At 39.8% G+C, this 16,013-nt stretch overlaps 1 pseudogene; it reads left to right on the top strand.

Annotated features, from left to right (window-relative positions):
* Positions 13,040-15,074, top strand: Gm5315 (predicted gene 5315; annotated as a pseudogene).

The following is a 16,013-nucleotide window of genomic DNA, read 5'->3' as shown; positions in this document are numbered from 1 at the left end:
TTGCCAGCTGAGTCGCCTGACACCCGCAAGGGCCCACACAGGATTCCACACGTGATCCGAAGACCTCTAGTGAGTGGAACACAACTTCTGCCAGGAGTCTGGTTCGAACACCAGATATCTGGGTACCTGCCTTGCAAGAAGAGAGCTTGCCTGCAGAGAATACTCTGCCCACTGAAACTAAGGAGAGTGCTACCCTCCAGGTCTGCTCATAGAGGCTAACAGAGTCACCTGAAGAACAAGCTCTTAACAGTGACAACTAAAACAGCTAGCTTCAGAGATTACCAGATGGCGAAAGGCAAACGTAAGAATCCTACTAACAGAAATCAAGACCACTCACCATCATCAGAACGCAGCACTCCCACCCCACCTAGTCCTGGGCACCCCAACACAACCGAAAATCTAGACCCAGATTTAAAAACATTTCTCATGATGATGATAGAGGACATCAAGAAGGACTTTCATAAGTCACTTAAAGATTTACAGGAGAGCACTGCTAAAGAGTTACAGGCTCTTAAAGAAAAGCAGGAAAACACAGCCAAACAGGTGATGGAAATGAACAAAACCATACTAGAACTAAAAGGGGAAGTAGACACAATAAAGAAAACCCAAAGCGAGGCAATGCTGGAGATAGAAACCCTAGGAAAGAGATCTGGAACCATAGATGCGAGCATCAGCAACAGAATACAAGAAATGGAAGAGAGAATCTCAGGTGCAGAAGATTCCATAGAGAACATCGACAAAACAGTCAAAGAAAATACAAAATGCAAAAGGATCCTAACTCAAAACATCCAGGTAATCCAGGACACAATGAGAAGACCAAACCTACGGATAATAGGAATTGATGAGAATGAAGATTTTCAACTTAAAGGGCCAGCTAATATCTTCAACAAAATAATAGAAGAAAACTTCCCAAACATAAAAAAAGAGATGCCCATGATCATACAAGAAGCATACAGAACTCCAAATAGACTGGACCAGAAAAGAAATTCCTCCCGACACATAATAATCAGAACAACAAATGCACTAAATAAAGATAGAATATTAAAAGCAGTAAGGGAGAAAGGTCAAGTAACATATAAAGGAAGGCCTATCAGAATTACACCAGACTTTTCACCAGAGACTATGAAAGCCAGAAGAGCCTGGACAGATGTTATACAGACACTAAGAGAACACAAATGCCAGCCCAGGCTACTATACCCGGCCAAACTCTCAATTACCATAGATGGAGAAACCAAAGTATTCCACGACAAAACCAAGTTCACACAATATCTTTCCACGAATCCAGCCCTTCAAAGGATAATAACAGAAAAGAAGCAATACAAGGACGGAAATCACGCCCTAGAACAACCAAGAAAGTAATCATTCAACAAACCAAAAAGAAGACAGCCACAAGAACAGAATGCCAACTCTAACAACAAAAATAAAAGGGAGCAACAATTACTTTTCCTTAATATCTCTTAATATCAATGGACTCAATTCCCCAATAAAAAGACATAGACTAACAGACTGGCTACACAAACAGGACCCAACATTCTGCTGCTTACAGGAAACCCATCTCAGGGAAAAAGACAGACACTACCTCAGAGTGAAAGGCTGGAAAACAATTTTCCAAGCAAATGGACTGAAGAAACAAGCTGGAGTAGCCATTTTAATATCGGATAAAATCGACTTCCAACCCAAAGTTATCAAAAAAGACAAGGAGGGACACTTCATACTCATCAAAGGTAAAATCCTCCAAGAGGAACTCTCAATTCTGAATATCTACGCACCAAATGCAAGGGCAGCCACATTCATTAGAGACACTTTAGTAAAGCTCAAAGCATACATTGCAACTCACACAATAATAGTGGGAGACTTCAACACACCACTTTCTTCAAAGGACAGATCGTGGAAACAGAAACTAAACAGGGACACAGTGAAACTAACAGAAGTTATGAAACAAATGGACCTGACAGATATCTACAGAACATTTTATCCTAAAACAAAAGGATATACCTTCTTCTCAGCACCTCACGGGACCTTCTCCAAAATTGACCATATAATTGGTCACAAAACAGGCCTCAATAGATACAAAAATATTGAAATTGTCCCATGTATCCTATCAGACCACCATGGCCTAAGACTGATCTTCAATAACAACATAAATAATGGAAAGCCAACATTCACGTGGAAACTGAATAACACTCTTCTCAATGATACCTTGGTCAAGGAAGGAATAAAGAAAGAAATTAAAGACTTTTTAGAGTTTAATGAAAATGAAGCCACAACGTACCCAAACATATGGGACACAATGAAAGCATTTCTAAGAGGGAAACTTATAGCGCTGAGTGCCTCCAAGAAGAAACGGGAGACAGCACATACTAGCAGCTTGACAACACATCTAAAAGCCCTAGAAAAAAAGGAAGCAAATTCACCCAAGAGGAGTAGACGGCAGGAAATAATCAAACTCAGGGGTGAAATCAACCAAGTGGAAACAAGAAGAACTATTCAAAGAATTAACCAAACGAGGAGTTGGTTCTTTGAGAAAATCAACAAGATAGATAAACCCTTAGCTAGACTCACTAAAGGGCACAGGGACAAAATCCTAATTAACAAAATCAGAAAGGAAAAGGGAGACATAACAACAGATCCTGAAGAAATCCAAAACACCATCAGATTCTTCTACAAAAGGCTATACTCAACAAAACTGGAAAACCTGGATGAAATGGACAAATTTCTGGACATATACCAGGCACCAAAGTTGAATCAGGATCAAGTTGACCATCTAAACAGTCCCATATCACCTAAAGAAATAGAAGCAGTTATTAATAGTCTCCCAACCAAAAAAAGCCCAGGACCAGATGGGTTTAGTGCAGAGTTCTATCAGACCTTCAAAGAAGATCTAATTCCAATTCTGCACAAACTATTTCACAAAATAGAAGTAGAAGGTACTCTACCCAACTCATTTTATGAAGCCACTATTACTCTGATACCTAAACCACAGAAAGATCCAACAAAGATAGAGAACTTCAGACCAATTTCTCTTATGAATATCGATGCAAAAATCCTCAATAAAATTCTCGCTAACCGAATCCAAGAACACATTAAAGCAATCATCCATCCTGACCAAGTAGGTTTTATTCCAGGGATGCAGGGATGGTTTAATATACGAAAATCCATCAATGTAATCCATTATATAAACAAACTCAAAGACAAAAACCACATGATCATCTCGTTAGATGCAGAAAAAGCATTTGACAAGATCCAACACCCATTCATGATAAAAGTTTTGGAAAGATCAGGAATTCAAGGCCCATACCTAAACATGATAAAAGCAATCTACAGCAAACCAGTAGCCAACATCAAAGTAAATGGAGAGAAGCTGGAAGCAATCCCACTAAAATCAGGGACTAGACAAGGCTGCCCACTTTCTCCCTACCTTTTCAACATAGTACTTGAAGTATTAGCCAGAGCAATTCGACAACAAAAGGAGATCAAGGGGATACAAATTGGAAAAGAGGAAGTCAAAATATCACTTTTTGCAGATGATATGATAGTATATATAAGTGACCCTAAAAATTCTACCAGAGAACTCCTAAACCTGATAAACAGCTTCGGTGAAGTAGCTGGATATAAAATAAATTCAAACAAGTCAATGGCCTTTCTCTATACAAAGAATAAACAGGCTGAGAAAGAAATTAGGGAAACAACACCCTTCTCAATAGTCACAAATAATATAAAATATCTTGGCGTGACTCTAACTAAGGAAGTGAAAGATCTGTATGATAAAAACTTCAAATCTCTGAAGAAAAATTAAAGAAGATCTCAGAAGATGGAAAGATCTCCCATGCTCATGGATTGCCAGGATCAACATTGTAAAAATGGCTATCTTGCCAAAAGCAATCTACAGATTCAATGCAATCCCCATCAAAATTCCAACTCAATTCTTCAACGAATTGGAAGGAGCAATTTGCAAATTTGTCTGGAATAACAAAGAACCTAGGATAGCAAAAAGTCTTCTCAAGGATAAAAGAACTTCTGGCGGAATCACCATGCCAGACCTAAAGCTTTACTACAGAGCAATTGTGATAAAAACTGCATGGTACTGGTATAGAGACAGACAAGTAGACCAATGGAATAGAATTGAAGGTCCAGAAATGAACCCACACACCTATGGTCACTTGATCTTCGACAAGGGAGCTAAAACCATCCAGTGGAAGAAAGACAGCATTTTCAACAATTGGTGCTGGCACAACTGGTTGTTATCGTGTAGAAGAATGCGAATCGATCCATACTTATCTCCTTGTACTAAGGTCAAATCTAAGTGGATCAAGGAACTTCACATAAAACCAGAGACACTGAAACTTATAGAGGAGAAAGTGGGGAAAAGCCTTGAAGATATGGGCACAGGGGAAAAATTCCTGAACAGAACAGCAATGGCTTGTGCTGTAAGATCGAGAATCGACAAATGGGACCTAATGAAACTCCAAAGTTTCTGCAAGGCAAAGACACCGTCAATAAGACAAAAAGACCACCAACAGATTGGGAAAGGATCTTTACCTATCCTAAATCAGATAGGGGACTAATATCCAACATATATAAAGAACTCAAGAAGGTGGACTTCAGAAAATCAAATAACCCCATTAAAAAATGGGGCTCAGAACTGAACAAAGAATTCTCACCTGAGGAATACCGAATGGCAGAGAAGCACCTGAAAAAATGTTCAACATCCTTAATCATCAGGGAAATGCAAATCAAAACAACCCTGAGATTCCACCTCACACCAGTCAGAATGGCTAAGATCAAAAATTCAGGTGACAGCAGATGCTGGCGAGGATGTGGAGAAAGAGGAACACTCCTCCATTGTTGGTGGGAGTGCAGGCTTGTACAACCACTCTGGAAATCAGTCTGGCGGTTCCTCAGAAAACTGGACATAGTACTACCGGAGGATCCAGCAATACCTCTCCTGGGCATATATCCAGAAGATGCCCCAACAGGTAAGAAGGACACATGCTCCACTATGTTCATAGCAGCCTTATTTATAATAGCCAGAAGCTGGAAAGAACCTAGATGCCCCTCAACAGAGGAATGGATACAGAAAATGTGGTACATCTACACAATGGAGTACTACTCAGCTATTAAAAAGAATGAATTTATGAAATTCCTAGCGAAATGGATGGACCTGGAGGGCATCATCCTGAGTGAGGTAACACATTCACAAAGAAACTCACACAATATGTATTCACTGATAAGTGGATATTAGCCCCAAACCTAGGATACCCAAGATATAAGATATAATTTGCTAAACACATGAAACTCAAGGAGAATGAAGACTGAAGTGTGGACACTATGCCCCTCCTTAGATTTGGGAACAAAACACCCATGGAAGGAGTTACAGAGACGGAGTTTGGAGCTGAGATGAAAGGATGGACCATGTAGAGACTGCCATAGCCAGGGATCCACCCCATAATCAGCATCCAAACGCTGACACCATTGCATACACTAGCAAGATTTTATTGAAAGGACGCAGATGTAGCTGTCTCTTGTGAGACTATGCCGGGGCCCAGCAAACACAGAAGTGGATGCTCACAGTCAGCTAATGGATGGATCATAGGGCTCCCAATGGAGGAGCTAGAGAAAGTAGCCAAGGAGCTAAAGGGATCTGCAACCCTATAGGTGGAACAACATTATGAGCTAACCAGTACCCCGGAGCTCTTGACTCTAGCTGCATATATATCAAAAGATGGCCTAGTCGGCCATCACTGGAAAGAGAGGCCCATTGGACTTGCAAACTTTATATGCCCCAGTACAGGGGAATACCAGGGCCAAAAAGGGGGAGTGGGTGGGCAGGGGAGTGGGGGTGGGTGGATATGGGGGACTTTTGGTATAGCATTGGAAATGTAAATGAGTTAAATACCTAATAAAAAATGGAAAAAAAAAAAAAAAAAAAAAAAAAAAAAAAAAAAGGATTTTCCTTTTCTTCCACTTCTCCCTTCTCGAGCACTGCTCAGAGACTCTATCGCTGGCTTCTAGAAACATAATTTTGGCATAGTTTACTTACATATTTTGTGCCTAGTTATTAATTTGAATTTGTAATTTATTGATTTACTTAATGATTTTGGGAAATTTAGAAAAATTTTATGCTAGACTCCTTGAGTACTTTGTCGTTGTTGTTTTTGTTCTGGTTGTTGTTGATATTCACACTTTTGCTGTTATTTTTCGGGGGATATAAACAACCAGATTTTAGCTCCATTAAAATCACTCATACTTCACCCATGATGTGCTGTTTCAAGGAAAAAAAGTTACTCCGTGACAAATAATGTCTGTTATTATGTCAACAAGTATACTAAACTATTAACATCTTCCTTGACTTTGAACTTCTGACTACTTTTTCTCAACATAGGGTGTCCACTGAGTTCCTCAATTGGAAATGAGACTATCATTCTAAACTCATTTTGAATATGAATAAGGTAATATCTAAACATGAAACTAAGGGAGAAAGAATATCAACCCATTTTAGCTCATCCAAAATATGTGGATGGGGCTGGAGAAAAAGATCCTAGGTTGTGAGCACGTTGCCCCATTACAGAAGACCTGCTTGATACCCAGCATTCACAGAGCAACTCCCATTCATCTGTCACTCAAATATCCAGGGGATACAACATGCTCCTGGACTGTACAAGCATTGCATGCACTCATAGACATGCAAATAAAATCTACACAGAAGACAAAATGAAATAAAACGCATTTTAAAGTAGGGTGCATATGTTGATATCTAATTGAAAAGTCTTGAAGAAATGAATATTTCTTTGGGAGTGAGGATTATTGACTGTTGACTAAAGATTGATTCAGTAAAATTTAACAATCAAGCATTTATGAAAATGAAACCAAGATGAAACATACATGAAACAAGAGTTGTTAAAACTAAAAGAGGGGAAAATTCATAAATGTTGAAAATTTTCAAGATTTTGTATGAAAATTTATGCAAAATTGTATAGTGCAAATCTGTCATCATAGAGAAGAGCTCTGTCAACCAAACTGAACTAATTCATTTATGTAAAATCACTAGAAAATTCTATTCAACAACAGAATATTCAGTCTCTAATATAATAGAAAACTTGTTGAACTAGATCATGTTCTCACTCTTGATTATGCATTCACTCATAATAATTTTATTCAATAAATATTTTATATAAATGCATAATAAAATATATTTAAATATTATTGCAAGTTATATTATAAATCAAAATATTTAAAAATAGCTAAATATATGAAAACTAAAAAATACAATGCTATAAATATCATAGATAACAAAACAGGAGAAAAGTTTTTGAAGAAAAACAGCATTTGAAGATAAATGAACAAAGAAAACCAAAACACATACAAAAACAAAAACAAAAACAAAAACAAAAAAACAAAAACAAAGGGATATAGAAAGGTAATAAAAAGGCAAGAAATCAAGAAAAAGAATCAAAGAAAGAATTATGAAAATAAACTAACTTTGAAATATCTTTGTAGATACTCTTCCTGGTACCTACCTAAAATAACTATAAAATAACGTACTCTTGGAGGTGGAGAGATGCTGCAGCAGTTAGAAGCACTTATTACTATTGCAAGACCTCAGTTTAGCACCCAGCAGCCACTTAGTTGTCCACAATTGCCTGTAATCCAGAAGGACCCTCTGTCTTCTTCTGACATCAGCAGACCCCTGTCCAAATGTGGCACGCATATTCACATAAAATAAATAAGTAAAAATTATGTTTTCTCTGTGCCCAGTGACAAGAAAACAAGAAGCAGGCATACTAAAAATCATCAAAACTTGTATTTTTACTACAATGATGACATTTTTTATTGGTGAGTTCATTATATAAATGGTGAGAATGTGAAAATTGTTTGCCAATATCACAAGGGACAGCTCAAGGATGTCAGGTGAATACTAAGGCAAGGCAATCAATAAAGACCAAAGGTTGCCTTCAAAGAAGGGAAGTAATGATTATAAATATGTGTCCCAGCTGCCAGAAATCAGGCCCTGCAGTGCCAGCAGATTTGGCTTCAAAGGCAACAAAGGGATTAATAAAACGGTGCAGCTTTCCTGTAGATGAATAAAACTACAACCTGAGCAGTTTCTAAAAATTTCCTGCTCAAAGTTTTGTTTGGAACTTGATCTTTCATATTCTCTAGTTTTAAAGCTGCTGGTATGAAGGGAAAAGGCTGTTCCTGAGGAGAAAACCCTACAAAATGGCCACAGGACCCAGTGTTTGTTTGTTTGTTTGTTTGAGACAGGGTTTCTCTGTGCAATCCTGGATGTCCTGGAACTCACTCTGTAGACCAGGCTGGACTTGAACTCAGAAATCCACCTGCCTCTGCATCCCAAGTGCTGGGATTACAGGCATGTGCTACCACTGCCTGGCAAGATCCGATGTTAAAATATGTATTAGGATGAACACCATAGGAGTATTCTGATTCAACTAGCTCAGGAGAGAACTACTTTCAAGTTAACTTGGTCCTATCTACCTACCTATAGGCCAATGAAACCATAGCCCTAATTAAATGCGTCCATGATGACTTCTGTAATTTTCTATTCCAATAACATCTTTATCAAGAAAGATAGAAAGCCAAGTTAGCTTTAGCTATCAACTTGAAACAGCTGGGAGTCAACTGACATGAGAGGTATTGAAATACTAGAGAAGAATGTTTTGTAGGGATTTCCTTGGGACATTGGGTTAATAGTTAATTGGTGGATGGGGTCCCGGTCAATGCCATGGTCATGCCATCCCTAGGCACATGACTTGGGTTATATAAAAATGTAGCTAAGTATCAGCCTATGCAAGAAGCAAGTAGCTTTTCTCCATGGTTTCTGATTCAATTTCCTCATTGAATACATAATTTATGCAACAATGGAATGTGATCTGGAGATGAAAACCAAAAACAAACAAACAAACAAAAAAATTTTCCTCCTTTAGTTGCTTTGATCAGAATACTGTATCACAGCAACAGAGATAAACTTAGGACACTCAGCATATCTCATCTAAGGAAAAAAAAGAGTCATCTGAACTTCTTCAAGTACTGAAATTCAAAAGCAAGGCAAAAATGACAGTGACTGGATATTAGCGACTATATAGATTCAGATATCCCTGGCTTTGGCACTGGGCTTTGATAAAGTCACAATAAGCCACCTTTGTAACAGGGTCATATTTACCTCACTCATCAGGCTGTTGAAATAATATTGATAAAAGAACACCACACATGGCTCCCAACCTACAGCTTTACCTGCCTCCCAAGAGTCTGGCTCTAACCTGACACACACAGTCTGTAAATGCACCTGTGACCATAAATGTACAAGAGGCCTACAGAACACCAAATAGATTGGACCAGAAAAGAAAATCCCCCCAAACACTAAATGTATAGAACAAAGAAAGAATATTGAAAGCTGTAAGGGAAAAAAAGGCCAAATAACATATAAAGACAGACCTATCAGAATTAAGCCTGAATTCTCAACAGAGACCTAAATCCAGAAAATCCTGGACAAATGTCTTGCAGACCCTAAGAGACCACAGATGGCAGTCCAAACTACTATGCCCAGCAAAACTCTCAATCACCATACATAGAGAAACCAAGATATTCCATGACAAAATCAAATTTAAACAATATTTTTCTAATTCAGCCCTGCAAAGGACAGTAAAACACGAGGAACATAAGTACACCCAAGAAATCACAAGAAATTAATCATCTCACAGCAATACAAAGAGAAGATAACAATACAATGATGCCTCCAACATCAAAATAACAGAGACTAACAACCATTGGTTATTAATATCTCTGATCATCTGTAGGTCCAATTCACCAATAAATTCATAGTCTAAAAGATTGGATACTTAAACAGGATCCACCATTCTGCTGCATTCAAAAATATACCTCAGCAACAACAATAGAACTATTGCAGAGTGACAGGCTGTAAAAATGTTTTCCAAGCAAACAGACCCAAGTAAGAAGCTGGAGTAGCCATTCAAATACCTAATGAAATATGTTTGCAACCAAAATTTATCAAAAAGATAGGGAAGGACACTTCATACTCATGAACAGAAAAATCCACCAAGATGATGTCTTAATTCTGACATCTGTGTACCAAATGTAAGGATACCAACATTCTTTAAACAAACGTGACTGAAACTCGAAATACTTATTAAATCCCATAACATAACTGTAAGGAACATCAACCCAAAGCTCTCACCAATGTACATGTCATCAAATGAGAAAATAAAGAGTGAAAGCAATGAAATTATCAAATATTATGAAACAAATGGTCTTAAAAGATATCTACACAACCTTCCATCCAAAACCAAAAGAATACATCTCCTTCCCAGTACCTCATGGAATCTTCTCCAAAATTGGCCATATAACATTGGGCACAAAGCAGGCTTCAATGGATACAAAAAGATTGAGATAAGTCCATACATTCTATCAGATCACCACGAATTAATGCTGGACTTCAATAACAACATACTCAACAGAAAGCCCACATATTCATGGAAAATGAGCAATTTTCTATTGAATGATAACTTAGTCAGCTAAGAATTAAGGAAAGAAATTAAAGACTTTCTATAACTCAATGAAAATGAAGTCACAGCATACCCAAATTTATAGGACACAATAAAAGGAGAGCTAATAGGAACATTCATAGAAGTAAATCCCTTCATAAAGAAATTATAGAGATCTTATACTAGCCACTTAACAGCATACCTGAAAGCTCTAGAACATAATGAAGCAAACACACACACACAGGAGGAGTAGATGGGAAGAAATAGTCAAAATATAGGCTAAAATCTACTATCAACAAAAAAAGGCAATATAAAAAATCAACAAAATCAAGAGTTTATTCTTTGAGAAAATCAACAAGATAGATAAACCCTTAGCCAAACTAGCCAAAAGGGAAAGAAACAGTAACCAAATTAACAAAATCAGAAATGTAAAGTGAGATATAGCAACAGAAACTGAGGAAATCCAAAACATCATTAGATCTCACTTCAAAAGTCTGTACTACATAAAGAAGGAAAATCTGAATGAAACAGATGAATTTCTAGACAGATACAATATATCAAAATTAAAATACAATCAAGTGAGCTATCTAAATAGTCTCATAACACCTAAGGAAATATAAGCAGTCATCAATGCAGATACCTATAACCAAACATCTGGGAGAGGTCAGTCAGGTAAAATAATGGAAGGATCAAAAGCCCTGAAGTAGATAGGAACCCCACAGGAAGACTAAAAGAGTCATCAAACCTCAACCACTGGGAGTTCTCAGAGTCTTAGCCACCAACCAAAGGACATACACAGACAGGAAGGAAGCCAAGTCCACACATATGCACCAGTCAGGCAGCTCAGTCTTCGTGGCTGCCTTGTCTGGCCAGTGTGGGATAGATAAGGTGTGCCTAATCAGGCTGAAACTTGATGTGCCAGAGAGGGAACATGTCCAGGGTCAGGCATACACTTTCAGAAGAGAAGGGAAGGAGGGATGGAGCAACTTGTGAAGGATGCACTGGGAGGGGGGGGAATGTAAGTAAATTAATAAATAAATACATTAATTAATTAAAAAGAAAACAAGAGTGATGATAAGTAATATATAAACTCACTGTAATTTACAAAGTCCACACAGATGTCAGTGAGTTATATGGCAATAAAGCCAGGATGGCACACTGTTCTATTTGGCCTCACATTCTTGTGAGAAAGGGGTTTGCCTCAAAATGAATCTGGAAGGCATCATAGTGGAAGACGAGCACTGCTGAAAAACAACAGCTGTCTGTCTGTAATAGTCTCATTCACTGTTTTCTTCAGCACTGGGTTTCTACCACAGATAATATACCCCCTAATTATCACACAGCATGTGGCTTGGAAGGGCTCAGTGGCTTGTGAAATAAAAACCTTCCTTGAAGACTCACCATGGTCATAAGCTCAAATGGATCCAGAGGGGCTTGTCAAGTGGTGATGCTTGCTTTAATAAGTTTTTAATTTGTTTTTCCTTGGGAAAAAAAAAAAACTGGATTCTTGTATCTCATTGAGGAAATAAGACGCTGAAAGTAAATATATAGAGTGAAACGAAGGAAGAAGGCACCGAAGAGATGAAGCAAAGATTTCTGCCAGGATGAACTACAGGTTAACCATGGCGAGAAATTTTTAAATTAAACCTACAAGATTAGGGAGCGAAAATTAAATTGTGATGACACACACTTTACAGTATCCAAAAAAAACTCAGTTAAGGCCCTTGTATTATGAAATTTTGTATAGAAAAGGAAGACAACCTAGATGCTGAAGAGATGGCTCAATGGTTAAGAGCATGTGCTGTTCTTTAGAGGACCTAAGTTTGACTCCCAGCACAAAGATTTCATACCTCATAACTGCCTGTAACTCCCACTTCATGGTATCCAAAGTTCTTTCTTGGCTTTCATACTTACCTGCACCTTTGTATGCACAAACCCACACACAAACATATTTTGGGCATTTAGCTCTGCTGCCCACCATTTTGGGGCATTCAGATGTACCCACCCCCCAACATCTTGGGGTATTCAGATGTACTCCCTTGCAAAAGATCACCTCAGCTAGGCTTATAGATGCTTTACACAGAGGTAGAGAGGAGACTGAGATTCCCACCTGAGTATCCAGTTGCTACCCATCTTTTTATTCAACTCTGCCCTGTTTACATGTCTGCTGGACTGGCTAGATTATGCAAAAACTGAGGAATCCTGAAGCAGTGTCTCTATCTAAGTGGCTACTGGGAAACCTCATCTCTTCTGTAAAAAGGCTTTCCTGTTGTAACTGGCAGAGGAGGAGTATCTACACCTCTTTAACTAAATCTTCACCTTATTTCTTTAAGGATGCCCAAGAAACTTATCGGCTCTCATAATAAAACCCAGTCAGAATCATGCCTCAGTATAGATTTTCTTTATGACTCCTCCTGAAAAGACATTTTAGTAACACATGCACATACCCACACAACACCACACACACACACACACACACACACACACACACACACACACACAAAATTAAAAATACCTAATAGGGATGAGTCTCAAGACAACTGGGATGTTGCAGGAAAGGCCAATCGGTGGTTCAGGATGGTACAACCCAAGTCTGGAAAGATGAATATGAACATCCTCCACCAGGAAGAGCTCATTGCTCAGAAGAGGTGGGAGATTGAGGCCAGAATGGAACAAAAGGCCAGGCAGAGTCACGTGGCCAGTCCACAGCCCCCTCATCCTGAGGAAATTGCTGATGCACATCACTCCTGCATCTCCAACAAATTTGTCTAGGATGGCAGCTTTCTGCAGCAGTTTCTGAAGTTACAGAAGGCAAAACCAAGCACAGATTCAGCCCCTAGGGCCCTTCCCAGCATGCCAACACCCAGCTCCTTGAAGAGACCCCTCGTGCTCAGGAAGCGAACAGGCCTGGGACAAGGTAGCCCAACTGGCCCTGTGAAGAATTACTCACATGCTAAACAGCTGCCTGTTGCACACCAGTCCCCTGATGATGGTGAGGAGGAGGACTATGAGCAGTGACTGGAAATCAAAGTTTCACCCCCCAGAGGGAGCTGAGACTCGGAGAGTGATAGAGAAGCTGGTTTTGTGGCAGAAGGAGGCCCCGAGCAAGAGAAAGTAGCTATGGAGGACTACAAGGATAACCCAGCCTTCAGATCTTTATATAATAAGAATAGCAGGGAATTCCTGTATTACAGAAGGAAGGTGGTTGAGATCAGAAAAAAAAAAAAAAAAAAAAAAAAAGCCCATAAGTGACAGGCAGCCACCCAGAAATTTTTACCCCCAGAGGACAAAGAGGCCAAGAACCTTGCAGAAAAGTTGGCTAGGTTCATAGCAGACAGGGGTCCTGAAGTGGAGATCATCGCCTTCCATGAGAACAATCGTGAGAATCAGGCCTTCAGTTTTCTCTATGATCCCAACAGCCAAGGGTACAGATAGTACAGGCAAAAGCTGGAGGAGTTCTGGAAAGCCAAGGCGGTCTCCACAGGCTCCCTCCTGGCTCCTGCTCCCAATCCCAGCCTGTGGCAAAATGTCTGCCCCAGAATCTCTGTCAGGAACTGTGCCCCCTATCACTGCCCGCCCCACCCAAGTGGCCCCAGAACCTGCTGTCAAACCCACTCCATCCATCCCTGGGAAGCCCACTATCACAGCCGCTGTGAAGAGGAAGTGGAAAAGCCTGTGGGGCCTGAAGAGGACAAAGTGGAGCTTCCACCTGCTGAACTGGCACAGAGGGACATAGATGCCTCACATTCACCTCTGTCTTAAGGGGTTTGGCTATGAGAAGGGGAAACCTGTGGGCCCGGTGGGTGTCACAGAGCTGTCTGATGCACAAAAGAAGCAGCTGAATGAACAGCAGGAGATGCAGCAGATGTATGGCATGATGATGCAGCACAAGCATGCCATGCAAGACATGCAGTTTCTGTGTGAGAGGGTGCTGCAGCAACCCCAGCATGGCTATGACAGTGATGAGGAGGTAGACAGTGAACTGGGCACCTGGGAGCACCAGCTGCGACGCATGGAGATGGACAAGATACGGGAGTGGGCAGAGCAGCTGACACAGATGGATCTGGGCAAGTACTTCATCGGTGACTTTCTGCCACCCGAGGAGCTGGAGAAGTTCATGGAGACCTTCAAGGCCCTGAATGATGGCAGAGAGCCAGAATACTCAGAGTACAAGGAGTTTAAACGGATGGTGGAAAACATTGGCTAACAGATGCTCATGAAGATGGGCTGGAAAGAGGGCGAGGGGCTGGGCACTGAGGGACAGAGCATCAGAACCCAGTGAACAAGGTTTCCACCACAATAGATGGAGCTGGCTTTCGCATGGACCGGCCAGCTCCAAGGAGGGTGATGAGTATGAGGCCTTCCGCAAGAGGACGATGCTGGCCTACCAATTCCAGCCCAACCCCCTGAACAATCCCAGATGGACCTACTACTGAATAATCTGGAAACAAAGTCTACTTTCAGATAGGCCATCCTTGAACTATGGAATCTTCTGGCATCCATCTCTGCCCTGTTGTCACAAATACTGTGCTGTGTATTAAAGTCCCAATGTTCACCAAAAAAAGACAAAAACAAAAACAAACAAACAAAAACCCACATCTTACTTTCACCATGATTCTTTATATACTGAGAAATCCAGGTGAGAAATAATGCAATAAGAATTAGTTTTAGTTCTCTAGAGTCTATCTTCTTGATATATTTGAATATTTTGGATATTAGCCCTCTAACAGATGTGCGGTTGTTAAAGATCTTTTCCCAATCTGTAGACTCCTGTTTTGTCCTACTGACGTTGTCCTTTGCCTTACATAAGCTTTTCAATTTATGAGGTCCCATTTGTCAACTGTTGATCTTAGAGCCTGAGCATTGGTGTTCTGTTCAGGAAAATTTCCCCTCTGCCAACGTGTTCTAGGCTCTTTACCACTTTCTCTTCTATTAGATTCAGTGTATCTGGTTTTATGTGGAAGTCCTTGATCCACTTGGACTTGTGCTTTATAGGAGGAGATAAGAATGGGACAATTTGTATTCTTCTACATTCAGACCACCAGTTGAACCTGCATCATTTGTTGAAGATGGTATCTCTTTTCAACTGGATGGTTTTTGCCTTCTTTATCAAAGACCAAGTGACAGTAGGTTTGAGGATTTATTTCTCAGTCTTCAATTCTATTCCATTGATCAACCTGCCTGTTTCTGTTCCACTACTATGCAGTTTTTGTCACTATTACTCTATAGTACATCTTGAGGTCAGCGATGTTCATTACCCCAGACGTTCTTTTATTCTTGATAATAGTTTTCAGTATCCTGAGTATTTGTTATTCCAGGTGAATTTGAAAATTGCTCTATCTCTGTGAAGAATCGAGTTGGAATTTTGATGGGGATTACACTGAATCTATAGATTGTTTTTTGTAAGATGGCCATTTTAGATGCCAGGTAAATGAAAGTCTCTCAGGACCCAATGAGGGTGATGTTAGCAGAAATACCTACAAAGGGGAGACCTGT

The sequence above is a fragment of the Mus musculus genome, chromosome 6, assembly GCF_000001635.26.
Source record: "Mus musculus strain C57BL/6J chromosome 6, GRCm38.p6 C57BL/6J".
Taxonomy (NCBI): Eukaryota; Metazoa; Chordata; class Mammalia; order Rodentia; family Muridae; genus Mus; species Mus musculus.
This window is presented reverse-complemented; position numbering and strand designations above follow the sequence as displayed.